This window comes from Scyliorhinus torazame, chromosome 12, assembly GCF_047496885.1.
Source record: "Scyliorhinus torazame isolate Kashiwa2021f chromosome 12, sScyTor2.1, whole genome shotgun sequence".
NCBI classification, from domain to species: Eukaryota; Metazoa; Chordata; class Chondrichthyes; order Carcharhiniformes; family Scyliorhinidae; genus Scyliorhinus; species Scyliorhinus torazame.
The window spans coordinates 48,883,806-48,901,812 of record NC_092718.1 but is presented as its reverse complement, the minus strand read 5'-3'; the positions used below and the strand labels follow the sequence as shown (position 1 = coordinate 48,901,812).

General features: G+C 44.7%; 1 long non-coding RNA gene across 3 annotated transcripts in view; it reads left to right on the top strand.

Annotated features, from left to right (window-relative positions):
* LOC140387170 (uncharacterized) overlaps positions 1-13,138 on the top strand; it is a 62,453-nt gene extending 49,315 nt beyond the window's left edge. For 2 of the 3 annotated variants that reach the window (XR_011933759.1, XR_011933757.1), the window contains 2 exons: positions 4,665-4,852; positions 6,530-6,606. This is a non-coding gene — a long non-coding RNA (uncharacterized lncRNA). Of the gene's footprint in view, positions 1-4,664; positions 4,853-6,529; positions 6,607-12,085 lie in introns of those variants that run through there. The other variant, XR_011933758.1, reaches the window with a different exon arrangement.
* Positions 13,139-18,007: the final 4,869 nt, after the last annotated feature.

The window sequence follows — 18,007 nt, the reverse complement described above, 5'->3', positions numbered from 1 at the left end:
TAAACTCCATACGGTCAGTGACCCAGGACCGGGATTCGAACCTAGGTCTTCAGTGCCGTAGTCCCAGTACTAACCACTGTGCTACGTGCCTTTCTGGTGGTAAATGGAGTTGAGATACAGATCAGTCAGTATGTAATGGAATTCCAATTCTCTTCTCTGATCTAGTGACTTTCATCTGTGTCGATATTTTAAAATTCCCAGAACTAAGGTTGGCAGCCTATCATCAGTGGCTTATTAGCTTGAGGGGCCCAACTCCACATCAAGTTTGGCTGACCAGGAGTCTCTCGCTCGTACCGCCATCCATTGGCATGTTGGAAGGATTTGCAGGTTGACACATTCAGCCTGTTTGGTGGCATTATGAACACATCTTCCTTGGCCATCAGGTCCTTGGGTGGGACTCAAACCTGAAGCTTCTGGCTCAGAAGCAAGGACGCTACCCACTGTGCCACAAGACCTCCTTGTTTAATGGAACAGGTCAAAGGGGCTGAATGGACAACCCTAGTTCCCATGCATAGCTATTCATGCATCCTTCAATGCAGTTATTTAATTCCATTCAACAAGGAGTTTATAACCACAATCCAATTAAAATACCTGTGAAACAATGAATGAAAAGTAAGTACCCGTATTCTGTTGACAAGATAACTTGAATAATCACCCTCACCACCATGCTGCTTGGTGTTCGAGAGATAAATGCAGAGCTAAATGGTGAATTTATCTGACACAGTCATTGTTCTTTCAGGGAAGAATCTCGATCTTTGATCAGTGATGGCCAAGTAACCATTAGCCAAAAGTAAACAGCTATCTATCATTATGATTTACTGCATTGTAGGCAATGGAATCATTGCAAAAACTTTCTCACATTGTGCTTTTTTTCATATAATCTTGCGGGCTTGCAGAGATCCAGAGAGTGAAATTGGTCACTGTCAGTAAGACAAATCAGGTTTACAATAAACAATAGCTTGATTTGCACCTAATTTTGTTCTCCATATAAAGAAATGCAAATGAAAAATGGGTGCGGTGTAAAATGGATTGATGATTCAGCAAGTGGAATCTTCCTGGCCCTTTGGTTTTGAGATCAGGGAAAGGAACGGGAAGAAACTTGCCGCATCAAATCTTTCAGAAGAGGCTTTCCCACCTCTGTGCAATCTGTGCCAGAGATGGGGTTATGCCAGCATCAGCTACCTGTTACTTGCCACTTGTTAGCCCAAGCCAGGATATTGTCCAGGCTTTGCTGTATTTGGACATGACCATTATCTGAGGAGTCGCAAATGGTGTTGAGCACTGTGCAATTATCAGTGAACATCCCCACTTCTGACCTTATGATGGAAGGAAGATCATTGATGAAGCAGCTGAACACTACCTTGTGGAGCTCCTACATCGATGTCCTAGAACTGAGATGATTGACCTCCAACCACCACAACCATCTTCCTTTAAGTCAGGTATGACTCCAACCAGCGGTGAGTTTCCCCAGGGCTCCTTGATACCACAGTTGGTCAAATGCTGCTTTGATGTCAAGGGCAGACGCACTCACCTCACCTCTGGAGTTCAGCTCTTTTGTCCATGTTTGAACCAAGGCTATAATATGGTCTGGTGCTGGCGGAACACAAACTGAGTGTTGGCGAATATTTCAATGGTGGCTAAATTGCAAAAGTATTTGATTGGATGTAAAGCACTTTACTGCCGACCTGAGGTATCCATGTAAATCTTTCTCCTTTCTTTTTGTTTGTAACTTAGCATCTCTGGAAGTATAGCTTTGAGTTACTCAAGACCACAAAATATCTTTTTTAGCCATTTGGTGTACCTAAGTAGGATCAATATCATTGCTTTGCTGTGTCTCTGAAGCTGGATGGCTTCCTTGTGTCACATCGACCAGAACTCAATACTCCAGGTGCAGCCTGACCAGGACTGCATAGCTTCAGCATAATGTCTGGGGATTTGAACTCAGTTGTCTTAGCAAATTCACCCAAGCAACATAACATAGTGGAAAATACATAAATATACAAATATTAATTGTACAAATATTACTCTTTGCTATAATGTTACATGCAAGGTTCCATGTTGGAATGCAAATTGCTGCATATTAAGATTTTGTTGAAAGCTTGTCCCCAGCATATTTATGCATTGCTGTTACTGCTCCTGCAGCACAAGGAACAAATTAGTTAAATAAATATGAGTTACAAATCAGCAACATCTTCTTAGAGCAACCCTTCCCTCATGGAGGGTTAGAGTTCATGAAATGAGGATTTTCCTTTTTCAGCCAATGTAATGTTATTGCTGCTACATCTCTAATCTGCAACCATCAGTTGTGATGTGCCAACTCACTGCAGGCACTCACCAAGGCTCCTCCGACAGCATCTCCAAAACCCACGACCTCTACCACCTAGAACGACGAAAGCTGCGGTACATGCAAACCCCGCCTCCTGCAAGTTCCTTTCCGAAACACACACCATCCGGACCCGGAGATATATCGCCATTTCTTCACTGTCGCTGGGCCAAGACCTTGGAACCCCCTCTTTAAGAGCACTTTGGGTGTACGTACACATGGACTGCAGTGGTTGAAGGCCCAGGCTAGTGACGCCCACATCCCGTGAATGCATCAAAAAGATCATTTTTGGTATTTCCATGTTTTACCTAACTCTACTGTAGCTGCAAGAAGTGGACGCAGAAACCAATACTAATGTGGAATCTGGGAGTGGACTCTCGATTGCCTGATGCTGGTATTGCGATTCAGGTTTGGGCGGGGAATGGAGCGTCAAGGGAAAAATGGGTTTGGTGCCGGGCGCCAATCGGTGATTTGCATCCATTTCCATTGGTGACTGGGTTTGGTCAAGTCTCCACTCCCCCCACTCCCGTTATGCACCAGCCCCCGCAATGGGACCCCCGTAGTCGGTCTTTGGTATAGGTTTGCCTAATTGTGGGCCTGATGCGGTGGACCTCATGATCAAGGGGCTAGTGAATAACTGAGGTGCCTCCCAAAGTCCATTGAGAGGCCTCCCTCTCCCCACAACACAAATCCTGCCACCATTCCCCCTCCCCGCTGACAAGTAGGGGCACACTTTCCCCCACACGGGTATAATGGGTCGCACCTCTACAGCATGCATCAATGAGGGTGACCACCCCCCCACCGACGCCACAAAAGAGACCCTATCAGCGACCACCAACAGAGACCCCCATCTGAATCTCCATTAGGGACCCCCCAAGATCCCTATCAATCACCCCTGTCTGAAAGCTGAAAGTCTGAAAGCTGAAGAGCAGTCCGGGCAGTAGAGTGAGAAATCATTGCATTTTCACTTACCTTTCCCTAACACCAGCTGCCTCAGACAAAAGTGTTTAAAGCAGCAGCTGTTACAAGTGTCAGAAGCTACCTCAAAGCCAGGTCACAATTTCTAAAGCAGAGTTTAGGGTAGTGCACCTTCAGTCAACAATTTTGTTTGGATGACTTCATTCCTGAAACCATAAACTAATTGGTCGCAAAGCGTATTATCCACAGTCTGGCCACATTTGTAGTACTTTGCTAGCTTTCTCAGTGATGCAATAAATTGCAAAATATTTTCCCCTTCCTCCTGCCCATGATGGTGAAAGTGGAGTCTTTCAGCTATTAATAGTGTACGGGGAGAGAAATGTTCTTGCAAGCCAGTCGTTAACTCATCATATGTCTTGTCTCCAAGTATAGCTGGGTGTACTAAATTCTGTCGTAACATGAATGTTTTCCACCCAACTGAGCTGAGAAAGTTCACAGTATGCAGGTCTGGTGGTGCCTGATTAGCTTCAAGGAAAAACTGGAACCTTTACTCATAACAGTTTTATGTCTCCTCCTCCTCATCAAATGCGTCCATGATGTCTTTTTTCTGCCATTTTTGGATTGCAACCTCCTGATCTGTGCTACTCAGCCTTTAGCCTGCCTTTCCTGCTGTTTATTTTCTCTCTGTTATATTACGTGATCGTTATAATTGTTACTCTTTGCTTTAATCCCAGATGGTCTGATGGTTGTATCTCAATGAAACTATCAGTCTTCAATTTAAAGCAAATTAATTTTAATGAATAAGGAATATAAATACTAATGAGTTTGTTCACTCTCCACAACTATAACAGATGATAAAGTAAATATGAAGAAGTATTAACTATGTTTAACTACATGTGCCACCCATGCTATAACACTCTTCTATCTAGTCACTCCTGGTTCAAAGAGAGGAATGGTTCAGTTTATATACATGAATCTAGTGCTGCCATCTAGTGGTTGTCTAACACAATGATGCAGTTGTTAACCCTTTACATACCAGCAGATATACAGATCACTACATGTTTAAAGCAAACAAACTCACAGTGCACAAGCAGACTAGCTGTTTAGCTGTTTCTGTGCTCCGCGATCGATTCCCAGGCAGTAGTTTGCAGATTCGACAGCCCCGTAGGTAAGCGTTACCACGGCCCACTTCAATGCCTCATGCACGGCCCCCGCATCTCTACCCACTACATCGTTTACATAGATTTACATAGAACATACAGTGCAGAAGGAGGCCATTCGGCCCATCGAGTCTGCACCGACCCACATTAAGCCCTCACTTCCACTCTATCCCCGTAACCCAATAACCCCTCCTAACCTTTTTGGACACTACGGGAAATTTAGCATGGCCAATCCACCTAACTCGCATGTCTTTGGACTATAGGAGGAAACCGGAGCACCCGGAAGAAACCCACGCAGACACGGGGAGAACGTGCAAACTCCGCACAGACAGTGACCCAGCGGGGAATCAAACCTGGGACCCTGGCGCTGTGAAGCCACAGTGATATCTACTTGTGCTCCCATGCTGCCCTAATCGTTATTTGTACTGAAAACTACGATCCACCATTTCAAGTAAGCCCCCAATAATTTGCAGTTATCTGATAGCTTTCTTTTTTCATGTTTACTTGCACTAGCGGCTGTCACGATCAACCAGATGATTCTCCGATGCCATGCGTCAAACTGTATTGTGTCCAAATATTTACTTGAGAGTTGTTTGACTTGCTACAGTGATGATTTCGCCTTGGAAGCTGACAATATTTTTCCCAGCCTCACTCCCGATGGCACATGGGCATGTATCTCTGTCGATGATTCCTTCTTCTGCTTCACAAAATCTCCCAGTTTTTTTAACGGTCCATGTGACATTACACCAGCCAATGGTGTTTCTCTGATACATAACAGTGAAGAACAAACCAAAATCAATGCGTTAATGCCTAGAATTCAATCAGAATTATCGATTTCTGTTTGAAGGTCATACAGAATGATAGAATTTACAGTGCAGAAAAAGGCCATTCGGCGCATCGAGTCTGCGCCGGCCCTTGGAAAGAGCGCCCCACTTAAGTCCGGCTTCCACCTTATCCCCTTGAGCCCAGTAACCCAACGTAACTGAGGGGCAATTTAGCGTGTCCAATCCACCTAACCTGCACATCTTTGAACTGTGGGAGGAAACTGGAGCATCCAGAGGAAACCCACGCAGACACGGAAAGTGCAAACTCCACACAGTCACCCGAGGCCAGAATTTACCTGGGATCCTGGAGCTAACCACTGTGCCACCATGCCGCCCAATATGAGAAGTATCTCCAAACTACCTGACACTTTAATGAAGATGGACTCCAAAATTACTACTTTGAGCTTTGCAAATAAGCTTTTAAAAGTACAGGTGGAGCCTCAAGTTCTCTATATTCTCTGTATCCTCGCTGGTGGCCTGTGGTGTTCTGGGATTAGTACGGCCTCTCCTCCCTGACTCTGAGTGACAAGCTAATCGGTGAGCTGAGAGCCCCATGCTATTGATCCCACTGTAATAAAACACCACCCAGTCAATGGAACAGCAATGAAATGGTTCAACGGCAAAGAAAGAGAGGCATTAGTTTGTTGAACAACTGAAGACGTTTGGTTGTAGGTAATGCAGCAGAAATGAAAAGGCTCTTGGGGCTGGAAACTGGTTAATAAAAAGCCACAAGGAGGGTGTCTGACTTGGTACAGGAAAATAGTTATGTTCCAGTTAGGCTTATGCAAATGAAGCTTGCTTTTAGACATACATTAATCCTCTGTGCACTTACTTTTTGCTTCAGCCTGTGGTGCAACCATTTTCCAAAGTAATAATAACTTTGAAATATAATTTCTGCCTTGGGCGAGAACTTAACTCTAATCTCTTGTATTTAAAGCTATGAATAACCACGAGTAGTTTAAGCTTGTTCATTACTTAAAATAACATAAATTGTCCTGAAATATTTAAAACAGCAAACCACTTTTGTTTTTGGAGTTCAGAGGTGGTAACTAAAATGATTTAAATAGATGGTATAACATGCTGGAAACAACCCACCCAAAACTATCTTTCACACAATTGTGAGGCTGAATAGCTACAAACATTGGAAATATCTAGGAGAGGGATTCCCCAATGAGAGGTTGGTTAAAACCTGATAATAATGTGCCAAAAGAGCAAGACGCAGAACGTTTACAGGTGTTGAACATTACTTGACCCCTGTGTACATGGTTTTTGACAGTTGAACTTTAACTTCTATGTTATCTCAGGTCACCCACGACTGAATCTAAACCTCAACCAATTCAGGCTCTCAAAGCCTCGGAAAACTGTTTACCAGTTGCTAACATGTGAGTACTTCCCCAAGGTTTGAATAATCTAGGAACTTTCTTATTCCCCCCCCTCCCCCCACACCCCACCATTCTATACTCAATGAGGGTGGATGTATATTCCTTAAAAATGAAGTCATTTGAGTTTTTATTTCATTCCATTGAAGATTAAACTGCAAAAGTTGTTTTAATGATCTCAGTTATGTCACTCAGATTAAAATTATCTTGACCACAGAGGCAGCTGATAGCTACGTTCATCAACTTGGAACGGAGAGACTTGCAATGCGATGCAGAAAGAGCAGGGGAGCAAGGCCAATTGGATAACTCCTTCAAAGAGCAGGCACAGACAAGCTGAACTCTATGGCTTCCTTTAGTAATATACAATTCCATGATCTAAACTTGTGCAGACTCGCTTGCAGACTGCTGCTCCTCAGTTGCTGCAGGGGCATTCTGAGCCAGTTGATTTGTTGGCACCATGACGTTCATGGTTCGGAGAAAGGGGAAGGAGCAGACCTGTTGATATGGAAAGGAAAACTGCTGATCGCTCAGGCTGATTGGCAGGGCTGCAGAAGACTGGTGTCTTCTTCCACGGGACCCGCCTATACATTCACAAATCTGTTCGGCGTGGACGCCCGTCCTCGACACTGGACCTGAGGGTCAGCAGGACAATTCATCAAAGCTGCGAAGAGTGCGAACATGCATTTCTGTTGTGAGGCTGCATTGACGCTGCAGGTGGCCACACAATCCATGGTAAACCACAGACTGTTTGCTGCCATGCAAAATGATTACGCATCATTTGGCAGTGGATTCTCCCATACCACCAATCTCACTGATTCAGGTCCTCTCAACAGCTCATAGCCAGCAGCTTTCTTTTCATGGGCGAGCTCCATGTGGCAAAAGGATGGGCTGCCAATTCTGCCCGCAATCGGGTAATCAGGCCTAGGGGTTGGAAAGTTGCTGGGCCTTGAATTCAGATGTCTGTGGGGTTTCCCCATCTGACCCACATTCTACCCACCTCAAATTAAAATTGGTGCTCAGTGTCACAGTTTGGAGGAGCAACTCCAGCTGTTGTGAAATACACAAATGCAATTGACACATTGCAGGGCATTCATCAATTAATTTCCTCTCACACTTGTTTGCAATAAAAGGCATTTATCACATAGAAAATATCAAAACTTGTGCCACAGAATGTTTGTCTTGGCACAATGGTGTAAACACTGCTTGCGTCAGTCTAGCTGGAGTCTCCTGAGCTATTGCTTTGGAAATTCTAGGCTTGCAGATATTTGGAGCACTTTGAGACGGGTGAATGTTTTTGTATGTATGCATCTGGGTCAGGATGAGTTGGAAGAAGAGGTGATGGTTGAGATCAGGGATATGTTGACCTTCATATCACTTGCACCTACGAATTTCACCTCAGAAATCTGCCACAGGGCTTATTGCAAATAACCCTGCCTTGGCTATAATATAGAATCATAGATTCCCTACAGTGCACAAGGAGGCCATTCGGCCCACTGAGTCTCCTAAAGATCAACCCATGTAGGCCCACTATCCTGCCCTATCCCCACAACCCCACCAAACCTACATATATTTGGCCTGTAGAAGGAAACCGGAGCACCCGGAGGAAACCCACGCAGACACAGGAAGAACGTGCAAGCTCCACACAGGCAGTCACCCAAGGCCAGAATTGAACCTGGGTCCCTGGTGCTATGAGGCAGCAGTGCTAACCACTGTGCCAACATGCCGCCATATAGCTATTTATTTCCACAATTTCAGAATAGCAGCTTGCACTGGAAGGAAGAGTAAGAGAATTGAATTTATTTCCCAGTGAACTTCAAAACCTTTACAGCTCTTGGTGTGTTAATGTCATTTGGAAGGAAGATGTTGAGCGTTTAAACTGCTGTTTAAGATGGTGGCTTTCACAGAAATAAATAGCATGTTACTAAGATACTTTGTTGCTTTCACATTCGCTCAATAATCAATTGAAAGGTTGAGGATCTCCATTAGGTGCAAATATTTTTAATGATATCTTAAAACAAATATTGGCACAAGGCTTCCACAGGTTACTTAGGGTTTAGAAGTAGGCCATTCAGTCTATCGAGAGTGCACCGGCCCTCCAAAAATGCACTTTACCAAGGCCACTCCCCCACCCCATCCCCGTAACACCCACGCATTGATCGTGGCCTGCCTTTATAACAGTTAAAACGAGAAAGGTAGGAACGTTTTGCCTTTAATGGGCACCCAAAAATATCCAAACTCTATATCAGGCCAGACCAAGTGGATTGTATCGAGTGCTTAACGATAGCACACACCATCTGCAAAACCTACACACCTGGGTGAACAAAAGGTATGTTGCAGTACCAGCCAAAAATTGGAAATGTCCTCGTAGTGAAGCATTGATAAAGAATGCAGACAATCAGTCAAAGAGATTTCATCATCCACTTGTCAAACCTGCTAATCTGACACACACTCTAAGGCGCACAAATTCCTAGAATTAGTCACGCCTCTATCCCCAGACTGGGCCTAATTCCATCAACTCATCAACATTTAAAACAAAACGAGATCAAGGTAAGTGAATAACAACTTGACTGAAGGAAGCACTCGGCACTTAAAAGAGTGCTACTGTATTGAGGGTGGTAATAAAGATTTTTTTCTGGGATGATGAGCAATTCTAATTGGCATCAACAACTTGGGTTCAGAAAATCAATACAAAATGTTTGAGTGTACAGCTGATCAATAGAAGGAATGTCCATTTGCATAGGGTCTTATCACATCATTTGGTTATCCCAAAGTGGTACAGATCCAATTAATTATGCCTGAGGTACAATCATTGTTAATTAGGTAAATTTGACAGCATGTATGCGGCGGGGGTGGGGGGTTTGTTTAGTTCATTGAAGTGTTGTACAGCATCATGCCAGGGAATTAGGGGAAATCTGGCTGCTCAGGCCTACTGCTGCCTCATCACTCAATCTTCATTTCCTACTGTCTCTAGCCACTACGAATCTTTCCAGTAGAATTGCCACGTGGCCAACTGCGCTGCCTCTGCTTTCTGGGAACACCTTGGGCAACAACATGGGAGACCCCTGGAAATAACATTTTTCAAGTTCCACCATAGAGTCAGAGAGACCGACGTGGCCTCCTGTCTTTTCATTTCATCCCCAACACTAAGTTTTTGAACGTCCCAAGCCTTCTCATCTGTTCCTTCCATGTTTCTACCTCTTTATCAGCATGTTTAGCTCTCCTAAAAGCACTTTGGGATTCTGCAATTTAGCAACAGTGGACTGCTCTTGCTGATGGAGATCACACCAACCCTACCAAATAGGTACAATGTGCGTTGAGATTTCGGCAATGATGGGAACATTACTGGAATGATTACCCTAGCTTCAGTGTCCTAAGTTTCACAAAAAATGCTCGATTCCTTTCTTATCATGGGACAGAAGTTTGGCCCTGCTGGGTTTGTACAGTCGGCAGGCCCAGAAGCAGGTGTGGAATCCGTGCGTGGCCAACATTGGATTGGAAACAGGAGTTCACGCTGGCTGACCAGGTGAGTACCTGGGCATGTTTCTACAGGCAATCAGTGCCAGGAGTGGCATCTAAATACCACGTGGATGGCACAAGAAGGCCATCACCCCTCACAAGGAAGGCCTGGCCGCAGGTGGCATTGCTGTTGAACGGGCATCACATTGTTCACTGCACATGGAGCCACAAAAGGTTCAACAATCTTCTGTACTTCACATCGGTGAGTACCGAATTGACTACTGAACCGTGTGGAGATGTGTTGAGGGATGGCAGTTCCTGGTGGTGCTCAGGGCTGTGAGTGTGCGTACAAAATGGCAGCAAAGGCTGGTAGATCTGCCGCCTTGCTCTGGGGGCATTGGAGCGTGAAGTGCTCTACTCTGATGGGCACTGGTACTTGGTTCTCGGTGTTGGTGGGTGAGGGGGGGAACAGGCTAGATTGATGCAGGAGGTAAAGGGTGGACTAATTAGTTATTTTCCACACATTCAGAAGAACAGGTGCCATAATGCCAGTGAGCAATCACAAACAGGTGGTGGAGTGGCCAACCTCCCCGATCGGACCAAATCAGAATTGTTTCCCCCAACTTGAAATGCTTTAGATTGGTGACAGATGCATTGTAGAATCAGGGTGGAAGCACAGCAAAGAGCATATTTATTTAATTTGAACTTTTAGTTATTTAAGTGTCAGCCATGCTTAGTTGGTGGCTGAATTGGAAAATTATGGGTTCAAGCATGAGGCCAGGGGCTGAGCATAAGAATCTAGATCGCTGTTGGAGTTCATTAATGAGTGAGATATGCCATTTTTAAAATAAGGTGTTAAAGTGCCATCTGCTCCCTCTCAGGGGGATGTAAAACCCCCCAACATCCTGGTCAATATTTAACCATCAATAATTATCCTAAGAACGACTCGATAGTCTGATCATTCAGGGACATGGTATCACAGTGGTTAGCACTGCTGCCTCACAACGCCAGGATCCCAGGTTCAATTGCAGCCTCAGGTGACTGCCTATGTGGAATTTGTACTTTCTTCCCATGTCTTATTGGGTTTACTTCGGGTGCTCCGGTTTCTTCCCACAGTCCAAAGATGTGCCAGTTAGGTGGATTGGCCTTGCTAAATTACCCCTTATTGTCCAAAGGTTAAATAGGGTTATGGGAATAGGACAGGGAGCGGGGCTAGGTGAGGGGTTCTTTTTCGGAGGGTTGGTGCATACTTGATGGACCAAATGGTCTCCTTCTGCACTGTGGGGATTCTATGATTATCACATTGCTTTTTTGTGGGAGCTTGCTGTGTAGGAATTGGCTGTGGTATATCTTACGTTGCAACAGTGACAACATTCCAAAAAATTATTTGTTGGCTGCAAATTTGCCAATTGCACACTTGTTCTTCAAGTTTATTCATGTTTTTGTTCACAGCTGGCATGTAATGCCCAAATGTTTCATCACTGAACTTTCCTCCTGTGAGCGATACATTTGCCGTTCCCTCCATCCTCATAGTTTCCTCAGTGCGTTCAGCTTCAGACTTGCTGCGCAGCATTCCTGCTCTGGCATTTTCCTGTCTTGACCTTCAAATCTGTGGAGGGCCTTTCCTCCCTCCGTTTTTCTTTTCTCCGATATCACATAAGCTTTTTGAAACCCACGTTTGGCATCGTTTAATCTCCACTTCCTGCTTTATCTCATCTCTTAATCAACCACATTGGTGGTGTCCTGAAGTGGAACCTTGACCTTTCACCCTGGTTTCTCAATGGCAGCAAGTAAAGTTTAGGATTAAAGAGGAAAACTTTCACATGCAACACCAAAGAGAAAACGTGAACAGGGTTTCAAAAAAAACTGCGGTAATCTGATCTTGCAAAACCCTAATAAATGGGGATTTAACGCATATTCCACAGTCATTTAGGCACAATTTACATTTGTGGAAGGTCTGTATATAAAAGTGAACAGCAGCAATTCATTACATGGTAATTTTCTGCTTCTTTCATTCTCTGTCAGGACGAAAGTGTAAAATGGATTTGCAAGAACGTCGCCACTGAGTGCAGCCAGTAAATGGAATCCTATGCCGGGGTTTCCCCCTCGAGGATGCGGAAAGCATTTGGTTGCCGGTGGGATGTTCCGGTCCTATCAAAGTTGATGGGCTTTTGCACGGATTTCGCATCCCGCCGCCGGAGAATCGACTTTAGCGAGACTGGAAGATTCTGACAGTGGGAGGGACCGGAAGATCGCACCCTTAGTTAATAATGGCCCTGATCTTCGATTCCCTGGCAGGGGGTCGTACCCCGGAGATAGGCCCTAGGAGGAGCCCTGGATGTCCCCATGCAGGTAATGCATGGGAATTACTCAGGAAGTTCAAACTTCCGATGGGCAATTACCCTGCATGTGGAACCATCCTAAACTCTGATTTAAGTAAGAAACTTGGGATAGTTCTGACTCTCTTGGAAGAGCAGCTACATAGGAAAGTGCAGAAAGATTAAAACCACTTATAGCTCTTGGATAACAATGGTACTGACATCGCCCGCCCCCGACTACTCACCACACCCCCAGACTAACCCCCTCACATGCCCCTGACTTCCCTCTCACCACAGCCTGTTATCCCCCAGCTACCTCCCCACCTCCCGACTACCATCCCAGCCTCCCAACTATACTTCCACCCTCCTCGCATGCCTCAAGTACCCTCCTGACTTCTTAACCCATCCTACCCACTTACCCTACACACTTGCTTTCTCTCCTGTCAAAGTGGCCGTGGCCTTTAAACACACTCAGTTTACGCCAGCTGATGTAAAACTGGCTTCATTTCCCCAATGATCCTGCACTGCACAGAGCTGCTACGCTGCACATTTCTCACCAGGCTCGGGTCAGAGGTCTGGGTGAGAAATGTACAGCTCCTGACCTGGTTAAACACAAATTTGCTGACGTTCTGACAGTTATTCCATGGAAGTTCTTGACCAATTGAACAATGAGATACATTTTATTTTAGCCTGCTCAGGAATTGGGTTAAAAATACATGCATAGAGGGTAGCACGGTGGCGCAGTGGTTAGCACTGGGATTACGGCGCTGAGGACCCGGGTTCGAATCCTGGCCCTGGGTCACTGTCCGTGTGGAGTTTGCACATTCTCCCCGTGTCTACGTGGGTTTCACCCCCACAACCCAAAGTTGTACAGGTTAGGTGGATTGGCCATGTTAAATTGCCCCTTAATTGGGAAAACATAATAATAATTTGGTACTCTAAACTTATTTGAAAGAAATACATGCATAGAAAATGGAAGCAGAAGGAGGTTATTCGGCCCTTTGAGCCTGCTCCACCATTCATTCTGATCATGGCTGATCATCAAATTCAATACCCTCATCCTGCCTTCTCCCCATATCCCTTGATCCCTTTAGCCTCAAGAGCTATGCCCAATTCTTCCTTGAAATTACATGACATTTTAGCCTCAATTACATTCTGTGGCAGAATTTAGAGTACCCAATTCTTTTTTTCCCCAAATAAGGAGCAATTTAGCATGGCCCATCCACCTAACTTGCACATCTTTGGGTTGCGGGGGTGAAACCTGTCGTGGTAATCACCCTGGGGTAACACGGACTGCAACTGGATGCAGTTGTACTTGAAAATAGACTCCAAACTTTGGTGTTGGTTCAATATCCTTTATTGATCTTGTTAAGCAGTGCACACAGTTCGCTGTGGGTTTGACACTCTACTAATCTAAGCATGCTTACTATAACTAACTAGACCAGACTAGCTCTGAGCCACGTGTAGAAGGTGCTAACTGATATATACACCCTGACTGTCACTCCAGTTGTCACCAGTGGAAAGCGGCAGAGTGTTGATGCCTCGTGCGTTTTATAGTGGGAGACCACCTTCTAGTGTTCTGCCTGGTGATTGATTGTGTTCTGTCCTGTGCGTTGATTGGCTGTACTGGGTGTCTGTCACTGCCTGTCTGTATCTCATTATGTGCATGAGTACATATCATGACAAAACCCAGGTAGACATGGCGAGAATATGCAAACTCCTCACAGACAGTGACCCAGGGCCGGGATTTGAACCCGGGTCCTCAGTGCCACAGACAGGGTGAAGACATTTCTCCTCACCTCAGTCCTAAAAGGTTTACCCCTTATTTTCAAACTACAACCCCTAGTTCTGGACTCCCCCACCACCAGGAATATTTTTTCTGATTCTACCCTAATCTAATCCTGTTAGAATTTTATAAATTTCATGAGATCCCCTCTCACTCTTCTAAACGCCAATTAAATTAATCCTCACTGACTTCCATCCTCATATGACAGTCTCGCCATCCTAGGAATCAGCCTGGTAAACCTTTGTTGCACTCCCTCCATAGCAAGAACATCCTTCCTCAGATAAGCACACCAGAATTGCATACAATATTATAGTGCAAAACTGTATTTATCGTATGTCCCATGTTTTTCATGCCTGGACTTTACGTAGAACAATACTTTTTACTGTATCTCCGAACACGTGACAATAAATCTAAATCTAACTGCCCTGTAAAACCTCAAATCTCACATTGCTTCCTTAAATGGTCCTTTTATTTTGGTGGCTAAGATACCCACCTGACAAAGGCTGCTGCCTCATTTGTACATGAAACTTGGGATCTTATGAAATTATGAATGTATTCAGACCCCAATGGCAATTTAACGGCTCACTGAGCAAAACTCCCCTCTCATTTAAACCTAGCAAGGCCAATGAATTGGTTTGCTCATCGTGCATTTCACTTCTGTCCACATCAAGACACATGACACTCACCCTCTACCCCTGGAGAACACTGACAGTGCCACTCCCTCACTAATGCACTCTCCCCTCTGACCCTTAACCCATTGCCTGTCAATGATTCAGCAGTTTCCTTGACTCCCCATGTCTGGCTCATCCCACCAACTCACTCAGTCTTCCACCTTCATTATTCTTCTGACAGCTCCTAATGCTGAGCCTCAAGTCTGCAGGCTAAAGATTCATGTGGATCTGGTGCCTAATTCACAGGCCAGCTATCTACGATGAGATCAAGGTCATTTCAAGAAATATTACATTTTCCTCGCCATGGCCAAATCCGCCTAGTATTTAAAGATGAATATGAAAAGCTGGAAAGATCCTGGACAAATTCTCTAATTGATGGCATCCTCCATGATGTTGAAGAGAGACCGCTTTCTCTCCAAATATGTCTTGACCTTTCTGATGAAACCCTTATCCACACTTCTGCTATGAGCAGTTTCTATTTCTATCAGAGCTCGCCTCACTGGCCTCTTAGTGCTCATTTTACTTGAATTCAAACTCATCTAAATCTCTGCTGTCTATAACTTACCTCACTCTTTTATCACCCCTTTCTTTGCCAATCCAAATGACCTAAATTCAACATCCTCATCCTTGTTTATAGATTGATTCATGACCTCATTCCCCCTTTTCTCCAACACCAGTCCAGCCTTGCATCTTTGGTCTTCCACCTTTGCCCTCTTGTGCATTCCAGCCTTCCTTCACTCCATCACCAACTGCTTCTCAGAAACTTCCTCCTTAAACCCATGCACTTCACAACTTCCCTTTTTAACCTTTGAAAGCAGCACCAATGGGGCGGCACGGTGGCACAGTGGTTAGCACTGCTGCCACACGGCGCCAACGCCCCGGGTTCAATCCAGGCCCTGGATCACTGTCTGTGTGGAGTTTGTACATTCTCCCCGTGTCTGCTTGGTTCTTACCTCCAGAACCCAAAATATGTGCAGGGTAGGTGGATTGGTCGTGCTAAATTGCCGCTTAATTGGGAAAAAATAATTGGATACTCTAAATTTATAAAAACAAAAGAAAGCATAGCGCATAGAGTGCAGAAGGAGGCCATTCGGCCCATCGGGTCTGCACCGACCCACTTAAGCCCTCACTTCCACCCTATCCCCGGAACCCAATAACCCCTCCTAACCTTTTTGGTCAGTAAGGGCAATTTATCATGGCCAATCCACCTAACCTGCACGTCTTTGGATTGTGGGAGGAAACCGGAGCACCCGGAGGAAACCCACGCAGACACGGGGAGAAGGTGCAGACTCCGCACAGACTGTGACCCAGTGGTGAATCGAACCTGGGACCCTGGCGCTGTGAAGCCACAGTGCTATCCACTTGTACTACTGTACTGCCCCACCAAAGCACCACCAATACCCATCCTTCCAATTAAATCTGCCAGTTCCTCTCCTATTGTTACTCCCATTCCTCCCTGGACTCTTCTATTATGTGAAAGACTCTGGCCAGATTTCTCTGGCCATCGAGATTCCCTGTTCCCGTAGGCAGAGCACCCCCTTCCCGTGGGTTTCCCAGCGAGTTGGGGTGGCTTCAATATGAATTCCTATTGACATGCAGTGGGAGTAGAGAATCCTGCCTCCATCGAATGATACATCACTGAGAAACACGCGGATGGGGGAAACGGAGAAGCCCGTCCTTTGTATCAATGCAATCTGTCAAGCAAACAGTATTTCAACAATAAAAGTAACAGCCATTCAATACTATTCTCCATTTAACATTGTGCACTAGTTTGAATAAAGATGATCCAACACTCACATTAATTTGCATTGTTTTATTTGATTTGTAAATAAGAAGCTAAAAGCTGTAACGTGGTGGCATCTGACTTCATAATAAATATTAGTAATGAAGCACTCAGTAATGCATTTGGTGCAGCCTACGAAAGCTATGAGCAATTTTGTAAATGGGAAACACCTTCAAATAATGAAAAATAAATATAGAGTGGCTCCATTAATTCATCTGTGTCTCCAAAACACTGCACTATTTTCAAATGAAAACAGACACTGCTGGAGGTACACATCTTGTTCAGAATTTTGGTGCGAAATGTCTAAATTCTGTTTTGCACTTGGAATTGTTAGCCTGCCCTCTCCCTTCACAGCCCCATTTTTTATTTTTTTATTTCAGAGCTGTGGCAGTGACAATTTTTAATTGCAACCTGTCAAAATATTATGGGGGTCCGCTTAATCTAAAGGGCCATAAATTTAGAATTCAGCAGTCATTGAAAAAAATGGTGTCAGATTGCAATAATTTAGTGACGAATTGGAACGTTCAGCTATTTTAGCTCAAAAGGGATGCTTTTCCCTTTAAGAGCATATCACTTTATCCTCTATTGCATGACCCTTCCCTTTTGTGAGCTTCTTCTAGTGTCCCAGAAATCCACTATCTCCAGGCTTTATTTTCCTCCTCTTGTCAGCATCAGTGTCATAAGACTGAGTAAGGTATTCTTGCTTTACATCACTGCAGTATCTACTATAGCCTCAATTAATATAAAATGGTATTTACTTAGCTGGTGCTGACACTGACCTTGTATGGTGAATAGGATACTCATCAACATGTAGCCACTTGATGTGGGCACTGAATGAATCCATGACTCATATTGCTTGCAGATGTCTCCGAGATAAGGATCCCAGATCTCACTGTGAGTACAAAGCAGCCGTCCACTTCAAGGACTTTCCTCAATTGTTACACTCTCGCCTCTGAGTCAGCAGGTTGCCTGTTCAGATTGCACTCCAAAGACTTGAGAACGGAATCAAAGCTGATGCTCCCAGTGCACTACTGAGGGAGAGCTGCACTGCTTAGGGTGGCCAGAGTTTCAAAAACAAAACCTGGGACTTCATGTGGTAACGCCCCCTCACAATAAAAACTGATTTCCCCTCGCAGCTCCTCAGGTGAGGCAACCTCTCCACCTTTTATCATTGTGCAACCGGAAACAAGTGAAATGGCCATAAAAAGGTACCTGTTCTTCTTTTCAAAGTCAATGTCCCGCCATATTCTGAGGAAAACACCCTCTGTGGTTGTAAACTATTCAGAGAAGCATCTCCCACCTTTCTAGCAACTGTTTTAGGTGCACCTCAGCAGGAAATGCTGTCCATGCGTTATCTGGAAATGTAGTCATGTTGTCAGGCAAATCAGA